This window comes from Nothobranchius furzeri, chromosome 2 (assembly GCF_043380555.1).
Source record: "Nothobranchius furzeri strain GRZ-AD chromosome 2, NfurGRZ-RIMD1, whole genome shotgun sequence".
Taxonomy (NCBI): domain Eukaryota; kingdom Metazoa; phylum Chordata; class Actinopteri; order Cyprinodontiformes; family Nothobranchiidae; genus Nothobranchius; species Nothobranchius furzeri.
The window spans coordinates 26,703,267-26,722,450 of record NC_091742.1 but is presented as its reverse complement, the minus strand read 5'-3'; the positions used below and the strand labels follow the sequence as shown (position 1 = coordinate 26,722,450).

The 19,184-nt window shown below is 44.4% G+C and overlaps 1 long non-coding RNA gene across 1 annotated transcript in view; it reads right to left on the bottom strand.

Moving 5' to 3' along the window:
• LOC139063479 (uncharacterized) overlaps window positions 1-16,133 on the bottom strand; it is a 42,590-nt gene extending 26,457 nt beyond the window's left edge. Inside the window, exon 1 of the long non-coding RNA XR_011516830.1 lies at window positions 15,236-16,133. This is a non-coding gene — a long non-coding RNA (uncharacterized lncRNA). The remainder of the gene's footprint in view (window positions 1-15,235) is intronic.
• Window positions 16,134-19,184: the final 3,051 nt, after the last annotated feature.

Genomic DNA, 19,184 nt, shown 5'->3' with positions numbered 1-19,184 from the left:
ATGAGCGATCTCCTCGTGTCCTGAACTGAGTACGTGGGACCATTAAAAGGTTTTGATCCATAGATCTCAGCCTGCGAGAAGGCGTGTAAGGGCAGAGCATGTCTCGAACATACAATGGAAACAGACCATGCAGCGCTCTGAAAGTCAGCACAAGAATTTTAAAATTTATGCGAAATGTGATAGGAAGCCAATGAAGAGCTTTTAAAATGGGGGTAATGTGGGCCCTTCTGTTGTCACGGGTCAGAATTCTAGCTGCACAATTCTGGACTTGTTGTAAGCGGGACAGCTCTTTTTTGTTTAGACAAGAAAATAAACTATTACAGTAGTCTAAACGGGATGATGTAAACGCGTGAATAATCAACTCAAGATCAGCTTTAGACACCATTGTTCTGAGTTTAGAAATTTGTCTCAAGTGGTAAAAACAGTTTCTAGTTAACTGCTTTGCGTGATGTTCAAGAGACATTCCCTTGTCAAAGAAAACTCCAAGGTTTCTAAGGGTAGGTTTTACAGACAAGCTCAGATCACCTAACTGCTGGTGAATCCCTGGAGCAGCATCATCGGGGGCAATCACCAGTACTTCAGTTTTGTGTGAGTTCAGCCGTAAGGCATTTGCACCGAGCCACTGTTTGATTCGCTCAAAACATGATAATAAAGAATGCAATTTTTTAACGTCAGAAGGCTTGAAAGAACAATACAGCTGAAGATCATCAGCAAAGAGATGATAGGAAACATCATCGGCAAACTCCTGGATTAGGTTTCCTAAAGGAAGGATGTACAACAAGAACAAAATCGGGCCCAAAACTGAGCCCTGGGGTACTCCACACCGTAGATCAGTTGGGTCAGACAGGATCTGGTTGACTGAGACACTTAGGCTTCTCCCGGATAAATAGGATGTAAACCACGCCAGGACAGAACCTGACAACCCAACCAACTCGCGGAGCCTACTCAGCAAGATCTCATGGTTAACCGTGTCGAATGCGGACGAAAGGTCTAGTAAAACTAGGACCGTGCATTTCCCAGAGTCTGCGGACATCAAGATGTCATTGGACACTTTAAGCAGCGCAGTTTCCGTAGAGTGGTGCTTACGGAAACCGGACTGAAACCTGTCAAAGATATTGCGATCCTGTAAGAAGGAAACCAGTTGTTCAGATACCACTTTCTCTAAGACTTTGGACAGGAAAGGGAGTTTTGATATCGGTCTAAAATTTTTAGGATCTGTTGGATCCAGATTAGATTTTTTGAGTAGGGGTTCCACAAAAGCATGTTTAAAACAGCTAGGGAAAACGCCAGAAGAAAGGGACAGGTTAAACATTCTGGTAACCCAGGGACCAATGGCATCAAATACTTTTGAAAGGAGTTTACAAGGTAAGACATCAGCCAGGCAAAAAGATGGCTTCATTGTGGTTACCAAAGCTAAAATATCATCCTGTGTTACAGGTGAGAAAGAGGACCACGCGTGCGCAGGGAGTTCATCAATATCATCATTACATGACTGAAAAGATGGGAGTTTGTCTTTGATATTTTGAATTTTATCAACAAAGTAATTAAGGAATTTGTTTGCATCTGCTTTGTTGAAAACAGGTGTAAGAGGCGCAGCAGGAGCCACAATAGAGCTAATAGTGTCAAATAAAACTTGTGGTTTTTTCTTGTTTTGGATAATCAGTTTGCGGAAGTATTCAGACCTGGATTTTTTTATCAGCTCATTTAGAGAAAGCATAAGGTCCTTAAGGTACAGCCTATGGACCTCGAGTTTAGTGGACTTCCACAGGCGTTCCGTTTTCCTGCACAGTCTTTTAAAGTTCTGAATGCTGTCATTTATCCAAGGAGAAAATGGTTTCCGAGTTACCCTGTTAGATTTAAAAGGAGCAACCACATCCAAAATGGATTTACAGCGACTATTTAGGCTGTGAATAAGGCTGTCCACATCCTGAGATTCCAAAAACAAATTGGAGTCAAACATCTCAATGAATCTAGCTGCTGTATTCTCTGAAATAATGCGCCTTTGTGGGATGACCACAGAAGGCGTAGACTCAAGATTAAAGTGTAAATCAAATAAAACACAGCTATGGTCACTCATGTGGACATCCTTCACACAAAGATTGGAAATATTCAGATCAAGGGAAAACACAAGGTCTAGAGTATGGCCTTTTTGATGGGTGGGGCCAGAGACATGCTGCTCAAAATTGAAAGATTCAGTCATTGTTAAAAGTTCCACTGCTGGGCCAGAAGTGCTGTCATCAATATGAATATTAAAATCTCCCAGAATTAAATCATTTTCCAGCTTTATGATAGAAGATAAAAAATCACTAAAATCCTTAAGAAAAGCTGTGGCTGGTCCAGGTGGGCGATAAATCAGCACACAGTAAAATGGAATAGATGAACCAATCTTGATTGTCTGTGATTCAAAAGAAGTAAAAGCTTGAGTGTTTAACACTTTGCAGATAAAAGTCTCCTTAAAAACAACTGCAAGACCTCCTCCGCGGCGGGAGGGGCGGGGCATCCCAAAAACAGCGCAGCCAGCAGGGCAGCGTTCGTTGAGATGAATATATTCACCTTCTCTCTGCCATGTCTCAGTAAAAAACATAAAATCCAGAGTTTGACTGGAGAAAAGTTCATTCAAAGAGAATGATTTATTCGCAATAGAGCGAGCATTAAACAGGCCAAACCGGCAGGAGAGAGCTGTCAAAGGCTTAGGAGCTGAATTCAGCAGGATCGGTCGTAAGCAGGAGACGCGATCACGTGATCTCCAGCGTACCCGGGAAAGCATCAGCTGATCCACCGGTGTAAACACAGGGCTGCAAGGTAACAGCACATCCAAGTCAGAAAACCAACTCCGCACCGGGTGCAGGACACCAGGCGCGACGATCCGGAAGGATGACGGGGGGAGCGTCCCGCCGCCACAGCGCCGCTCGACACAAGGGATCCTCCGCAAACACCTGGACGGGCGATCCGGAGCTGCGACTCCCAAAGAAGCCAGCCTCTGCTTGACTTGAACACCAGACCTGCATCCCCGCTTCCTCGATCTCCTCTTTCTGCCTGGGGCGCGGCACACCAGCTGGTACTCAGGTGAGTCGGGTGAACAAACGAACGGAGGCGGAAATGTTTGTTGGAACTTGCGCTGTTCATAAAAGAGGAACTCCATAGACTCTTTTATACAAAGAAGAGAACCACGATCGTAACTCCGTACAGCAGAAACAAAGCCACATGAAAATTGGGCTGAAATGACCGCGTATATTGTGAACACAATCAAAAATAGGAGTCGAGCAGTGGCATGGCCGAACACAGGCGCCATCTTGCTCACTAGCCAGGAAAATATATACATAGTAAAGTAGGAACGTTTAACCTGTGCGGCCAGAGCGCTCTCCTTCCTTCTGCTCTGCGTAAACCTGAGCTGATCACCTACTTGTGCGTAAACAAATGTCTATAGGAGAAAATATGGAAAAGCCATGATGTTCACTTTTACCTCAGACCGACTTATTGCTGTTTTATGGTGTGGCTGAATCTGCGATCCGCTGCCACGCGGACTGGAACAACAAATGCTGCAGTAACATGAGTTCAGGTTCGGAGTCACTGGCTGGAGCGGACCCGACTTTAATACGTCATCCCAAAATAGAAGCTAATATCTTAATTTGGCCTTGAATGAAAAATGTTGTTATAAAATCTCTTAAAAGTTTTTATCACAGTGGAGGCAGAGCTCATTTCTGCCTTCAGTCTGACGGCGCGCCGGAGTTTGCGCCGTATTTTCTGTGTCTGGATAAATTAAACTTGTAAGCGCTCCGTGCGCGCTTCCTCTCTCTCTCTCTCTCTCTCTCTCTCTCTCTCTCTCTCTCTCTCTCTCTCTCTCTCTCTCTCTCTCTCTCTCTCTCTCTCTCTCTCTCTCTCTCTCTCTCTCTCTCTCTCTCTCTCTCTCTCTCTCTCTCTCTCTCTCTCTCTCTCTCTCTCTCTCTCTCTCTCTCTCTCTCTCTCTCTCTCTCTCTCTCTCTCTCTCTCTCTCTCTCTCTCTCTCTCTCTCTCTCTCTCTCTCTCTCTCTCTCTCTCTCTCTCTCTCTCTCTCTCTCTCTCTCTCTCTCTCTCTCTCTCTCTCTCTCTCTCTCTCTCTCTCTCTCTCTCTCTCTCTCTCTCTCTCTCTCTCTCTCTGTGTGTGTGTGTGTGTGTGCGCGCGCGCGCGGCACAGCTCCATGGAGCTTGGTTTATGCATTCACTTTCCGCTTGGTGATGCGGCTCGCGGATGGAACGCGCTTCACAACTTGCAGCGTTTATGGTTCATGCAGCTTGTTATTGCCGCTATTTAAACTTCTGCCCAGCCCTGATGTGCTCACTTGTGCACCCGTGAGCCGTGGTTCCGCTGGAACGCGTCTGACCTCTGACAGACGCACTCTGAACTTCAGATCTTCAGCAAAGATATTTTTGTTTATGTGCAAAAGTTATAAATAGTTATACCAGGGGTGTCAAACTCACTTTAGCTCAGGGGCCACATTGAGGGAAATCTAGTCCCAAGGGGGCCGGACCGGTAAATTAAAAACAACTTCAGATTGTTTTCTTTGTTTTAATACAATCAATATAAAACAAGGCTGGAGCCTGAGGACAGTGTAGTACAAGTACAACACCTGAAGTGTACTTGAAAATTTGGAAAAAAAAAAAAAACACAGGCAGAGAGTCTCGGGGTTGGCTTTTTGTTAGCCCCGAGACTCTCTGCCTGTGTGTTGGGGTTTACCCCGGGGGACAAGAGGGTAGCTTCCTTGCGCCTTCGGGTCGGGGAACGGGTCCTGACTGTTGTTTGTGCTTATGGGCCAAATATCAGTTCAGAGTACCCACCCTTTTTGGAGTCCCTGGGACGAGTGCTAGATAGTGCTCCATCAGGGGACTCCATTGTCCTGCTGGGGGACTTCAATGCTCACGTGGGCAATGACAGCTTGACCTGGAGGGGTGTGATTGGGAGGAACGGCCCACCTAATCTGAACTCGAGCGGTGTTTTGTTATTGGACTTCTGTGCAAGCCGCAGTTTGGCCATAACGAACACCATGTTCGAACATAAGGATGCCCACCGGTACACTTGGTACCAGGGCAGCCTAGGTCACAGGTCGATGATAGATTTTGTAGTCGTATCATCTGACCTGCGGCCGTATGTTTTGGACACCAGAGTGAAGAGAGGGGCGGAGCTGTCAACTGATCACCACCTGGTGGTGAGTTGGATCAGATGGCAAGGGAACATGCCGCGTAGACCTGGCAGACCCAAACGCATAGTGAGGGTATGCTGGGAACGCCTGGCAGAAGAACCTGTCAAGATGGTCTTCAACTCCCACCTCTGGCAGAGCTTTGACCACGTCCCGAGAGCAGTGGGGGACATTGAGTCCGAGTGGGCCTTGTTCCACTCTGCGATTGTCGAGGCGGCTGTTGCTAGCTGTGGTCGTAAGGTGGCCGGTGCCAGTCGTGGTGGCAACCCCCGTACCCGCTGGTGGACACCAGAGGTTCGGGGAGCCGTCAAGCTGAAGAAGGAGGCCTACAGGGCGTGGCTGGTCAGTGGGTCTCCGGAGGCAGCAGACAGGTACCGGATAGCCAAGCGGGGTGCAGCAGTGGCAGTTGCCGAGGCAAAATCTCGGGCGTGGGAGGAGTTTGGTGAGGCCATGGAGAAAGACTATCGATCGGCTCCAAAGAGGTTCTGGCAAACTGTCCGGCGCCTCAGGAGAGGAAGGCAGCAACTCGCTCACACTGTTTACAGTGGGGATGGGGAGCTGCTGACGTCAACTGAGGCTATAGTCGGACGGTGGAAGGAATACTTTGAGGAGCTCCTCAATCCCACCAATGCGCATTCCGAGGAGGAACCAGAGCTGGGAGGCCTGGGGATGGACTGTCCGATCTCGGGGGCAGAAGTTGCTGAGGTAGTCAAACAACTACACAGCGGCGGAGCCCCGGGGGCGGATGAGATTCGTCCTGGGTATCTCAAGGCTATGGATGTTGTAGGGCTGTCATGGTTGACAAGTCTCTACAACATTGCGTGGTCATCGGGGGCAGTTCCTAGGGAGTGGCAGACCGGGGTGGTGGTCCCCATCTTTAAGAAGGGTGACCTGAGGGTGTGTTCCAACTATAGGGGGATCACACTCCTCAGCCTCCCTGGAAAGGTCTACTCCAAGGTACTGGAGAGGAGGGTCCGATCGATAGTTGAATCTCAGATAGAGGAGGAGCAATGTGGTTTTCGTCCTGGCCGTGGAACTGTGGACCAGCTCTATACCCTTGCAAGGGTGATGGAGGGGGCATGGGAGTTTGCCCAACCAATCCACATGTGCTTTGTGGATTTGGAGAAGGCTTATGACCGTGTCCCCAGGGGCACCCTGTGGGGGACGCTCCAGGAGTATGGGGTGGGTGGCTTTCTGTTAAGGGCCATTCAGTCCCTTTACCAGAGGAGCGTGAGTTTGGTCCGCATAGCCGGTAGTAAGTCGGACCTGTTCCCAGTGAGGGTTGGACTCCGCCAGGGCTGCCCTTTGTCACCGGTTCTGTTCATCACTTTTATGGACAGAATTTCTAGACGCAGCCGTGGTGTGGAGTGTGTCGGGTTTGGTGGCAGGAGAATCTCGTCTCTGCTTTTTGCGGATGATGTGGTCCTCCTAGCTTCATCCAGCTCTGACCTTCAGCTCTTGCTGGGTAGGTTCGCGGCCGAATGTGAAGCGGCTGGGATGAGGATCAGCACCTCCAAATCCGAGACCATGGTTCTCGACCGGAAAAGGGTGGCTTGCCACCTCCGGGTTGGGGGAGAGGTCCTACCTCAAGTGGAGGAGTTTAAGTATCTCGGGGTCTTGTTCACGAGTGAGGGTAGGAGGGATCGGGAGATCGACAGGCGGATTGGTTCGGCGTCTGCAGTGATGCGGACGCTGAGCCGATCTGTCGTGGGGAAGAGGGAGCTGAGCCAGAAAGCCAGGCTCTCGATTTACCGGTCGATCTACGTCCCAATCCTCACCTATGGTCATGAGCTTTGGGTAATGACCGAAAGAACGAGATCGCGGATACAAGCGGCCGAAATGAGTTTCCTTCGTAGGGTGGCCGGGCTCAGCCTTAGAGATAGGGTGAGGAGCTCGGACATTCGGGAGGGACTCGGAGTAGAACCGCTGCTCCTCCGGATCGAAAGGAGCCAGTTGAGGTGTTTTGGGCATCTGGTCAGGATGCCTCCTGGACGCCTCCCCGGGGAGGTGTTTCGGGCATGTCCTGCCGGCAGAAGGCCCCCGGGTCGACCCAGGACACGTTGGAGAGGTTACATCTCCAATCTGGTCCGGGAACGCCTTGGGGTCCTGCCGGAGGAGCTGGTGGACAAGGCCGGGGAGAGGACGGCCTGGAGCTCCCTAGTTGGGATGCTGCCCCCGCGACCCGGACCCGGATAAGCGGAGGAAGACGAGACGACGAAAAAAATCAACAAAAAAAAACATTCCTTGGTGATTCAAAGAGCTTACAGATCACATGGCTAGATCAGTTTCATGCAGCACTTAAAGTATATTTGACTCATTTTACTTTACATCTTTTAGCTTTCACCAGCACATCAATATCAGAAGTCACATCCTGAGTGGCGGCCAGCTTCAGGATGTGATTTAAGTTCTTGTGTGAGCCTTGAGCGCAGCTTTGTTTTATTTATACTCGTTACAGAGAAAGCTTGCTCACTAAAGCCCCCTTCAGACAGGCCATGAAAAACGGAAATGTTCCGGAATCTGTCCGTAAGGCCTTTCTGTCTGAATACAAACATCCGGATAACGTGTTCTGGAATTTATCCGGACGAAGCCCCTAGTAACAGGTCCGGACTTGTTACGGACAGGGTGGCTGCTTCAGACTGGTGAGGTAAAGTTCCGGACAAGGAGGAGGGGGAGGGGGAGGAGGAGGGGACCGGGGGACGCTGTGCGCACCTAGATAGCTCTGCTGTAGCATGCGGCGAACCACGGCAGCTCGCCTCCTACGGTACCGTCTAGACGCGCGACGGAGCGCTTCACACCGCTTCAGTGATTCCTTTAACCATTGAGCTTCATCATCCAGGTCTCTTATGAGTCTTCGTGTGCGCAGAATTATGCTTAAGCGCCTCGTGATTTTTATCTTGAGAGGCGCTATAGAAATGATATTTTCTTCTTCTTCTTCTTAACATGAGTCCGATTCTCTCTCCCCCCACCACCCCCCGCCGCCGTCAGACATCTGGAACGTTTCCCTGCTGTGTGAACGCAGCCGAAAGGACAAGTTCCGGTACAAAAGTGGTGTGTCTGAAAACACAGTTCCGGTTAAAAACCGGATTGAATTGTCCGCAAATATTCCAGAATGTCAGTCTGAAAAGGGCTAAAGATAAGTTTATTTTCACTCCACATTGTAAAGTATGAAAATAAAGTTTACACAACCATCTCGCGGGCCGGATTCAACCCGCTTGCGGGCCGGATCCAGCCCGCGGGCCGCATATTTGACACCCCTGAGTTATACCCTACCCATTTCTGGATGGCCATAATTTGTAGCCCATAATTAACGGGCCTGATGAGCTAACCGCTAGTCCAAGTGCAGCATAGACCAAAGTCAGCCATCTTACAAAAGTTCTAGTCTCCAGAAGAACACAGTCAGATTCACATCCTGAGTCCCTGGATTCACTGGGTGTGCTGTTTTGTGAATAAACAGATGACTCCATGTAAATGTGTAAAATCATTGTCACAGAAATTGTGAAGCTCGATGAAACGTCACATGAATGACTAAACATTTGAAAATCAAAGTTGTTTTAGGACTGCAGCAATACTCGTTGGTCTTAATTGGTCACTGACTAGCCGTTAGCTCATCAGTCATGCTCCATGCGACATGTAAAATAATAATATATGTATTTTTTAAAAGTTCAAAACTTCTGAAATACAGTTAAGAGGTTAAAGACTTTGTTGAAAATCTAAACTCTTAAAACAGATTTTTTAATTAAGACTAATTATTAAGTCTATTCAGAGCACTAAACTAAATACTGCACCCTCTTTGCAACAGAGAAAGCCTATTTTAACCATTTCTGCATGTTGTGATGCTAATAAACTAGAAGATAAATGTAGTCAGGCACTTACAGGGCTACCAACGTCAGTAAAAATCTACGAGTGAGATGTTTTTTTCTTTTATGTATACAAGTGAAACTAGAAAGATTAGAATATGGGGCTAAAGTACGTTTATTTCAGTGATTCAACTTAGACTGTGGGACCATCTAAAGGCTAAGAAACCACTTGCAGGTGTTTTGGATCAATTAGATTAGAGTGTGACTCTTTGAGCCCAGAATATTGAACCTTTTCACAATACTTACATCTTTTGGGCTTTTCACGAGCTGTAAGCCATAATCATCACAATTATAACAAATACGCACTTGAAATATCTGGCTCTGCATGTAATGAGTCTAACTCGTATATTAGTTTAATCTTTTCAGTTGAATAAATAAAATAAATGAACTTTTGCACCTTATCTCATTGTTCGAGTTCCACCTGTATGCATGGACGTAATTTTCACTTTAGAAGTGGGGGGGACACGGGGGTGGGGTGGGGTGGGGGGGGTGGGGTATCTTTACAGTATGTTCTAATGGGAAACAGGCTTCAACACAAACGGTTGTTTTCCGCTTGGTCCTAGAGCTCAACCAGTGTCAATTTAATATAAAGTATTATTGCTTTTGGATGGTAAAAATCGCAGGGGTCAAAACTTGACTTTGGAAAAAGTGTGTGTGTGTGTGTGTGTGTGTGGGGGGGGGGGGGCATGTCCCCCCTGTCCCCCCCCAAAATTACGTCCATGCCTGTATGTGCGGAAAATCACATATGATCATATTCATGATGGAATAAACCACCCCAGGTTGTGCAAAACTGTAAACTAATTGTGTCTTTTTTACCAAACCTTTTGTCAGTGCTCTTCAGAATGTCCCCTAGGCACCCGGTGAAGGAAATAAGCGCATGACCCCTATTGCCCAATAGCCAGTCTGGCGGTTGTTGTAGGGGCGTGTGTATGGCAACGTTGCACTATGTAAGTCAGATAGATTTTGTTTTTTGGCGTGAGATATTGGAGATGTGGTGTGAGAGTGTGTGAAGACCATCAGATGTGTTAGTCTTACGCTCATTGTGTGGATGCTGGCAGCATTTATATTAAATGTGTTGTGTTTTTGGTGCACGCGTGTTAAGTTAATGTCTTTGTTGCACAAAATGAAAAAAATAATAGGGTTGGTCAGTTTTAATCTTAAATTTGCTCATGTGGTTTGGTCCCTGCTGCACTGGTTTCTGAGTGCTGACAGAGGTGATGGCATCAATCCAGGTTTGCGTGCTGCACAGTTAAACAAGAAGGGTCACGGTGAAGGGCTTCACAAGGAGGAAAGCAGGGAATTTCCACGAGCCATGCGATGGAATCGTGTGTTTACCCCCTAACATAGATGTCAGACATCTTCTCCCCTGTCATGAAAGCGTCGTCCTCTAACCCTAACCCTAACCCTACGTCATCAGTGTTCCAAATAATAACACGAAGCTCAAAGCTAGACGCCGGCAGAGTATTGAGAGAGAGGACGACAGACAGGAGACACACCACAAACAGAAGAGAACACAAACACGCACACAAAAATAAAAAAATGGAAACAAAACAAAACAATAATGGTTAACTCAAGTGGTGCTCGCTGCAGAACCACAAAGGCGGAGCTGCACCAGAGTCAGCCCCGCCCATTCCAGTCAGCCCCGCCCATTCCATCAGAGTCAGTCCAATTCCTTCCAGTTGTCAGACTTGATAGCATTCTGGAACCAAAGAGGGTGTTGTAGCTAATATCATCTAAAATGCAAGATTGAGGACGGAGTTGAGAAGTTAACTGAACAGTTTTTGTAAAGGTTCCATATAATTAAAAATCTAACTTTTGGAACTTTTTATCGTGTCATACTGTCATTTCCTCATAAGAAACACACCAAAGCCATTTTTGGCCTCATTCACGCATTTTCCTCCCATCTCAGCTTCAATTTGGTCTCCTCCCCCGAAGTGGGTCTGGTCTTGGTTCTCAAATCTGGATATTCTGTGAATTTTCTGACAAATTATTTCTGAAATGACTTCTACTGAGACACCGCCGAAAAACCATACATCCCATGTACATAAACACACTGGATGGCACAATTAAATGTGACGCCACTTGCCTGTTGTCAGATGTAGTGGGAAAGTGGTTATGGAGTCATATTTGTACGTAGGATTGCGCAGGTTTACCTCCTGGCGTCACAGATTTTTTTCTTCTTTTCTAGCTACACTTGCCAGTACTATGTTTTTAACCATTTATTGGTATACAGTTTAAAATATAATGACTAATGTTTTTTTTTTTTTTTATTCGTTTATTTAGCCAGTGTGAGTCCATTTGTGAGCACAGTTTCAACTATAATGCTGTTTAGGAACGACCAAATTCAAAGAACTTTTAGAGACATAAATATTTTGCTGAAAATAAACATTACAACTAAAATATAAACAAATTGAATGTTTCAGCTGGCTAAATTGATTGCTGCCGAGCCCACCGAGAGTCGAACCAGCGTCAGATGAGGGGAAAGCAAAAGACACGCTAGGCAATCTTACCACAAGACTACCAGAGCTCGCTAGTCCACATTCCTTGAACTCTGTTATAGCTCGCTTTTGTTGGAGCGGTTGTGGGCAGATATTTACTGAAACAAACCTTTTCGTTTTGGGATATATTCAGGCTTTGTCATGTAGCAAGTTATATTTATCTTGCCTAATTGGAGCATAGAACACAGCATTAACATTTGTAAACTAGTAACAGCCGTAATTCATGTGGGTCAGGTTAGTTTGCGATAAAATAAAAAAATAAACAAACAGAAGTCAGCGGGCTGTGCTGTTTGCGTGATGGGCGGGGCTGACTCTGGTGCAGCTCCACCTTTGTGGTTGTGTAGCGAGCACCCTCTCAACTCACAGAGACCCATATCTCTACAAAGTCAAAGTTAAAATCTACATATGTCACTTGAAGGTCGAGCAAAAGCCAGGTTGAACAGTATTCAGCTGCTTTTTGAAGGAGTCCACTAATAACTGTTAATGAAAAGATAGAAAAAGTCGGCCTGAGTTTGTTTTAGTCGGAGGTAGAAGGTCTGCAGGTGCGTGAGTTCCTCTGACTTACACTTTCACTTCTGAAGTTACTCATGTCCACTTCTCTGTTGCTACCCGACTCTGCTCCTACTTACTAAACACACGTGCGTGCGCACGCACGCACGCACACACACACACACACACACACACACACACACACACACACACACAGAGAGAGCTGGATTAAATAAATGGACTACACTAGGCAGGCTGCATTTTATATATATATTGAAATATGTTGGCTCGACTTGCTGAAGCTCAAATGGAGGGGCTCACATGCAATAAAGTCTTCAACAGCTGTGCTTAATAGCAAAAATAAAGAAATAACAATTTTGAGTACCTGTCCACTGTAGTGACCATTATGCATCAAAGGGTTAATTATACGTCATTACACAGCTGTGTTAAATGCTAATAAATTATCCTCATCTTATCCATTGGGAGTGTCAATGTCAAGGCGGTACCAGTAAATAACCACTAGGTGTCATTATACTCTGTAAACAGAGCAAATATATTCATCTTATTTGCTCTGTTTACATTTAATCAACACATTTAATTAAAAAGATTTTCTGCTAAATACAATAGCTTACAACATTTATAAATGTTGACAAATTAATCACATGATGGTGGAAAGACATTCAAGAAGAAATAGATTCATTTGAATGGACTGAAGCATGTTTTAAAGGCGCAAAAACAAACTATAAACACGCAGCTTAAATGATTACAGTATAAATTTTATACAATCTATAATCTTAAAAGAAAGTATTTTAATAAAATGAAAACGTTATCTTAAGTTTTGATCTTGCTTTATGCTCATTCAGGCTGTTGTTGCCTCTGCTGAATCAGAAATTCTGTGTCTATTTTCTGAGTGTGAACTTATTGTTAGTTTTGTTATTTGAACATTAATAAAAATATTTAAAAATAAAAATTAATAAAACCAGCAACAGTTACCAAGGAAACCATTTAGCACGCTCCACTCCGGGATAATCTTCAGCCTTCCAGCATCACAGGCCTCAGTCGCAGCAGAAACACATCTAAAGAAATGCTCCTTGGTTAAGCTTCGGTTCGTGTCTCCACATTTCCTCTGTGATGCAGAGAAATATGCAATATTTTGAGAGGGATGGTTTAGTGCAAAGTACTCACGCATCCTGTCATCAGTTTGGTTATGTACCACTGCAGGATCAGATGTAGCTTGTTAACACCCTTTCTGGGTCTAGAGGCTCCTGCTGGAAGACTAGATTGGGCTCACTTCTGGCTGGCTGCTCTTCTTCCAGTTCACCCTTCTGTGACGGCGTTGGTGCTACAGCGTCTTCCGCCGCATTTCCCGCCGCATCTTCGGGCTGTGTCTGCTCTGGGCCCGGCCTCTGGCTCTGCTGACTCGAGCAGGTTCACAGCTGTCGGACGGCTGCCCGAGCAGCCCGACAGAAACTTCTGTAAGGCCCCCGCCGTCTCTTCTTTTGTTCCTCTTCATTTTTTTTTCTTTTTACGTTTTGCCGCGCCCGAAAGCATCGTGAAAGTTAGCCTACTCAAAAACACCTGCTAGCTTTGTTGTGTCCCGCTCTGACTGACCGCTTCTCTGACGTCCTTAATTGGGTGGCGCCCAAGTTGTAGAATACAGTCATGGGCTGGCGTTAATGTGACGTAGCTAATGTAACGGTCTATGGTTAAGATAAACAGTATCACTATGGCTGGGGGTAAACGATTATTTTTAAAACGATTATTCTGACGATTATTTTATCGAATAGTCGACAATTCTAATGACTATTTAGAAAATTAATCTAATAATTATTTTTCTATTGCACAATTAACAAAAACCAGAAAATCTCAATTAAATTCCTCAAAAAAATTGATAAATTCTTACTGTAAGAGAACAAACACTACAGGCCTTCCATTTTGTATAACACTGCGTTTATTGTGTTGGTTGGTTATGTTCTGGTGACAGGTAGAACTTGGGAGTGCAGGCTGCTGCCTGAGAGGTGGTAGAAGATGGAGTGTCTCCATGCTGCTTTGTTTTGGTCACTTATGTGCGTGAGGCGAGTGGTCTTACGGGTTAAACCAAACTCAGGTGATATTTTACACTAAACTGAAAACCCACAACACTCTAAATGTAATAAAAGGGAGATCTACACCACAAAAAAGATGAACTCTAAACCAAAACGTAACAGCTTATCCAAACGCAAGAAGCTGTTAGCGAAGATGCTAACAGTAGCTTTACCAACATTAAGTTCAAGTTACCAAGTTTAAATAAACCAAAAACACCCGGCAGCAAACAGACCAGCATGGATGAGAGACTGCTACCACCAAAACAGCTCTCCTCATGTCTGAAAGAAGCTCCTTAATGAAGGGAGAAGCGCTCCCGGTGATTTTCTACATCTGCGATAGACACGAAGCAGCGCATCTGACCCCGGAAGTTGTTGTCCGTTGCCGGGAGACGAAGGCGGGCAAAACAGGAAAATAATCTAGTAGAGGACGGACGTTGTTCCGGGTCTTCGGTATTTGGCGGAGATGTTAGTGAAGGCGGAGAAGAGGGCGAACTAGAGGAAAAACAGGCAGATTCCTCCTCTATTTACAAACTCCTGGGGATGCAACAAGTGGGCGCGGTGCGTCGACTACCGGATCTGACGTCGACACAATTTTAGAATCGAGCCGTCGACTTCGTCGAGGCTTCGCTACAGCCCTAAGTATCACTATTTTTAGTTAATTAATAAATATTGAAATAAACTGTAGATGGAGTCCTATCCACAAATTATATCATAGGAGATTTGTACATTTAATTTTAAATTAATTAATTTTTTATTTTGTCCCTCTGTCTGGGCCCCATCCAGCCAATCAGGCCCTAGGCACGTGCCTACTTTGCCTTTGCGTTAATCCGGCTCTGGTCAAATCCCAGTCGGGTCACACCAGAGACTTTAAAGCCACGTGTGTGAAATCCATTAAAATCATCATAAAAAGTGTGACTCTTTAGCGCCGTGCAGTTCAGAGGAAGTACTGCAGCCACTTTAGCTAAATGTCCTCCTAAAAACAATATAAAAGGAACAGTAAAAACATTCCTGTTCACTCTTTACAAGCTTATATGTCATTTATGACAGTTATGTAAAAGGACGTAATCTCACTCAGCTTGGCCATCTCTTGTTTGAGCTTGTTAAGTCCTCATTTGGACCTGGGTTAGGGCTACCTGTAGTTTAGCTGGTTCCCTCTCAGCTCCTCTTGCCTCACAATTACCCTCTGGTGGAGGATCCTCCCACTGAACATCTTGTAGCGGATGCCATTGTTGGGCTCATTTCTGAAAACAAAAACAAGACAGAAAAAACATTGATTGCTTAATCAAACACACAATGTTTCATTATGAATATAAAATAATAATAATAAGTACTCCAAATGTATATCTGCTCCAGAAGCTGGTGTACTGACAGCTTCTGGATGATCTCGCCTCCAAAGACACAATCTTTGTCTTTCATTTGCAACAAGATGTCATCTTGCTTCAGCTCAGCAGCTTTCTGTTTTCTGCAACTGGCCTTCAGTTGAAAAATTACAATTCAGTTAATGAAGGAGAAAGTTGAGAGTGTGTGTGTTTGCCTATATGAATTTGAGCTTAAGTATCATCAGCCCCTGAAATCCCAAACATTGAATAAGCCTATATTTAGTCAGGTGACAGTAGATACCATTCCATATCATACCAATTAATTTGTAAAGTTTGTTAAATAATTATTATGTAAATGTACAGTATTTAAAAAAATAATGATTGACTTCAAAAATGTAGAAAATATTCCATTAATTCGACAGATCAATTACGTTTTTCCATTTAAATAACTAATTTCACAAACTTGCATCGTTTTATTCTCAGTTAGCTGACATATTTTGACTGGTGGTTAACTGAACATTTTACAATGTAGATAAAAACAAATGTATTTAATAATATAATGTGTTGGCAATTTTAATTCAAGTCGAAGCATTCGATATAAAACAGGTGCGTAAACTCTCATTACCTTTCTCCTCAATGTTCATCTATGAAAGATGGAGCATTTAATAACATGCGCCTCCATCGTTTTATGTTCCTTGTGTATTTAGCATTAACACTCACAAGATGGTAGTGAAGGACCTCCAGCCTCTGCCCTTAGTGGAGACTCATGATTTTCAGCTGTTGGTGAGGGTTATTGACGCAAAATATAAACTTCCCAGCAGAAGCAAACTCACAGAGACCCATATCTCTACAAAGTCAAAGTTAAAATCTACATATGTCACTTGAAGGTCGAGCAAAAGCCAGGTTGAACAGTTTTCAGCTGCTTTTTGAAGGAGTCCACTAATAACTGTTAATGAAAAGATAGAAAAAGTCGGCCTGAGTTTGTTTTAGTCGGAGGTAGAAGGTCTGCAGGTGCGTGAGTTCCTCTGACTTACACTTTCACTTCTGAAGTTACTCATGTCCACTTCTCTGTTGCTACCCGACTCTGCTCCTACTTACTAAACACACGTGCGCACGCGCACACACACACACACACACACACACACACACACACACACACACACACACACACACACACACACACACACACACACAATAACCACGGATTAAAACGTAAACAAAAGGCTCGTCCAGGTCACGTGATGCGGAAACAACAACCCCGCTGATGCAAACAGCTGCATCTACTTGCAGTTCCACCCCCCCTCCCCCCGCCACGCACGTGCGCGGACGTACGTACGTAAGCGTGACGTCATCAAAGAGCTATCGCATTACTTTGTTGCGTCATCAGAAAGAAGACTTCAGTCTGTTAAGGTCGTTGTACGAAACGGATCACATCACAGCTCTCTACAGGAACCGCTTACCACTGCTTAAGTCATCAGGTAAAATGGCTCGTGAGATGAATCTTACAGAGTTGAAGGCTAAATTAGACCAGAGTAAGGCCAACGAGAAATTACTCTTAGCCAAAGTCAATGAACTGACATCAGAAGTTAAGAATTTACAAGAAGTTTTATCTGAAAAAGAAACTGGGTGGAAAAACCAGTTGGACGATTTAACAAAGAAAAATACCAGATTTCAAAGGGAAATAAGAAAGGAGAAAAGTCAGCTGTCTAATGCAATGATTCGGCTGACAGAGAGTACGGCAAAACTAGAAGAAACCGAGAAATGCCTGGAGTCCTTGAAGAAGGAATACCAACATGTCAAACAAAGGCTTGAAAAAGACTTGGAAAAGCAAACGTCAATCCAAAAGTCCATTGAGGAAAAACTAAACAATTCAGTGCAAACAAACACTGAATTAAAATTACAAAACGAAGAGTTTTCTAAAGAAAATGAAAAACTTCAAGCTTTAAATGAGTCATTATCGAAAGATATGGATATATTGAAATGTTCACTGGCTAAAGAGATAATTAGAAGAACAGACTTGGAAACGAAATGTGAAAACTTGGAAACGACCATCAGGACAAAGGTTGAAGTTCCGTTAAATAATAGGATTAAAGACTTAATGGGCCACATCGACCAACTGAAAGCTGATGCTAAAAAAAAGACTGCATATGTAACACGTTTAGAATCAGATAAGAAAACGTTACTATTAGAAAAGACACAGCTGAAAAGGAAAAATGATGAATGGCCAGAGAAATACTTTGAAATTACTCAGGAAAATAAAAAGCTTGCTAAAGAATTAGAACACACACGCATTCTTCTTGACAAAAATGCCTCAGAAATCCAAAATCTAAATCTTCAATTAGGCAATGCTGTCAGTAAACGATGGGATGTTGAACAAGAGAAAAGGGAACAAATTGAACAGAAGGATAGCAAAATAAAGAAATGGAAGACGAGAGCAAAACTCCAACTAAATGAAACCGCACTTTCTGAAAGTCTAAAAACTGAATATGGAAATAATCTGTTTAAAGCTCAGGATCAAATTCACTGTTTGGAACAGAAAATTAGTGTACTTACAGATGCCAACGCACTGCTTTCAACAGAGAAAGAGTCTTTAGTCAAGGCGACATCGTCCCTGTCTTGCCAGCTGAAGGAAGTTAAGATGCAGTTAGAAAACACAGAGGAGCAACTGTCGTCAGCTCGGAATAAAGATGCCCAACAGTCAAGCATCTTAGCAACTAAAGAAATGGAGAATGAGCAAATTACCAAGGAGCTTGAAATAACAGCGACAGAACTACAGAACGCAAAAGACGAAATTAGCGATTTAACAAAGAAAACTCAGGAACTTGAATCTGAAATCAAACTGTTACCCAGAGAGAAAATGGAAGTTCAGGGAAAACTTGACCAGCTAGCTGAAGAATTCTCTAAAAATGGCTTGACATCAGTAGCAATGCACGTGAAAACGCTGCTAAATGGTATGAATGAAAAAGACAAGAATAAATATACTGTTGGTCGTTTCAACCTGGAGTTAGAAAGCCAGAATTTTATGAAAACGATCACGGAACAGAAGACAGAAATTGAGGAACTGAAAGCCAAATTGCATAAAGCTATGGCTGCTCAGAGTAAAAAGCTGTTGCGTAAGAGGCAAGCATGACATCCGCGGACGTTAATGTGGCTCAAATGGCAGCATGCACACCCACAAATTATACATCAAAACAAGCAGCTGTCACGTTGAGAGCAGGAGGAGGTTAGGGCCCAAGATGCAGAATACCCCAGATGACACGAGGCAGGAGCATTTTAAAAGTAAATCCTTTATTTAGGATGATGAACAAAAATCCAAAAAGGGCAGGAAGCCAAAAACCAAAAGTCCTAAAACCCAGGACACCCAAAGCTCACATAGAGCACAAAAACAACGCTAACACAAACAATGGACCGACAAGACACTGAGACGAGACAGGGCTTATATACACTGGGGCATGATGGGAGGCAGATGGGCTGCAGGTTTGTGGAGAGAGAACCAGGTGAAAGCAATTAACTAATCAGGGAGGAAACTAACATGACCTAAGAGTAAAGAGTAAAAAACCTAAAGACAAGATGAACAGCAAAATAAACTAATATTCTAAGGGGAAGGGAAACTACAAAAACCTGTGGAAAAAACATGCTACAGAGACTGATAAAATGAGAAGCTGAACCTATAAAAAAACTGCAGAGGGGTGACTGGGGGAGACTGAAGGAACACAGGACTTGGGAGGGAATATCTGGAGGGCTGAAGACCAGGGGACACATG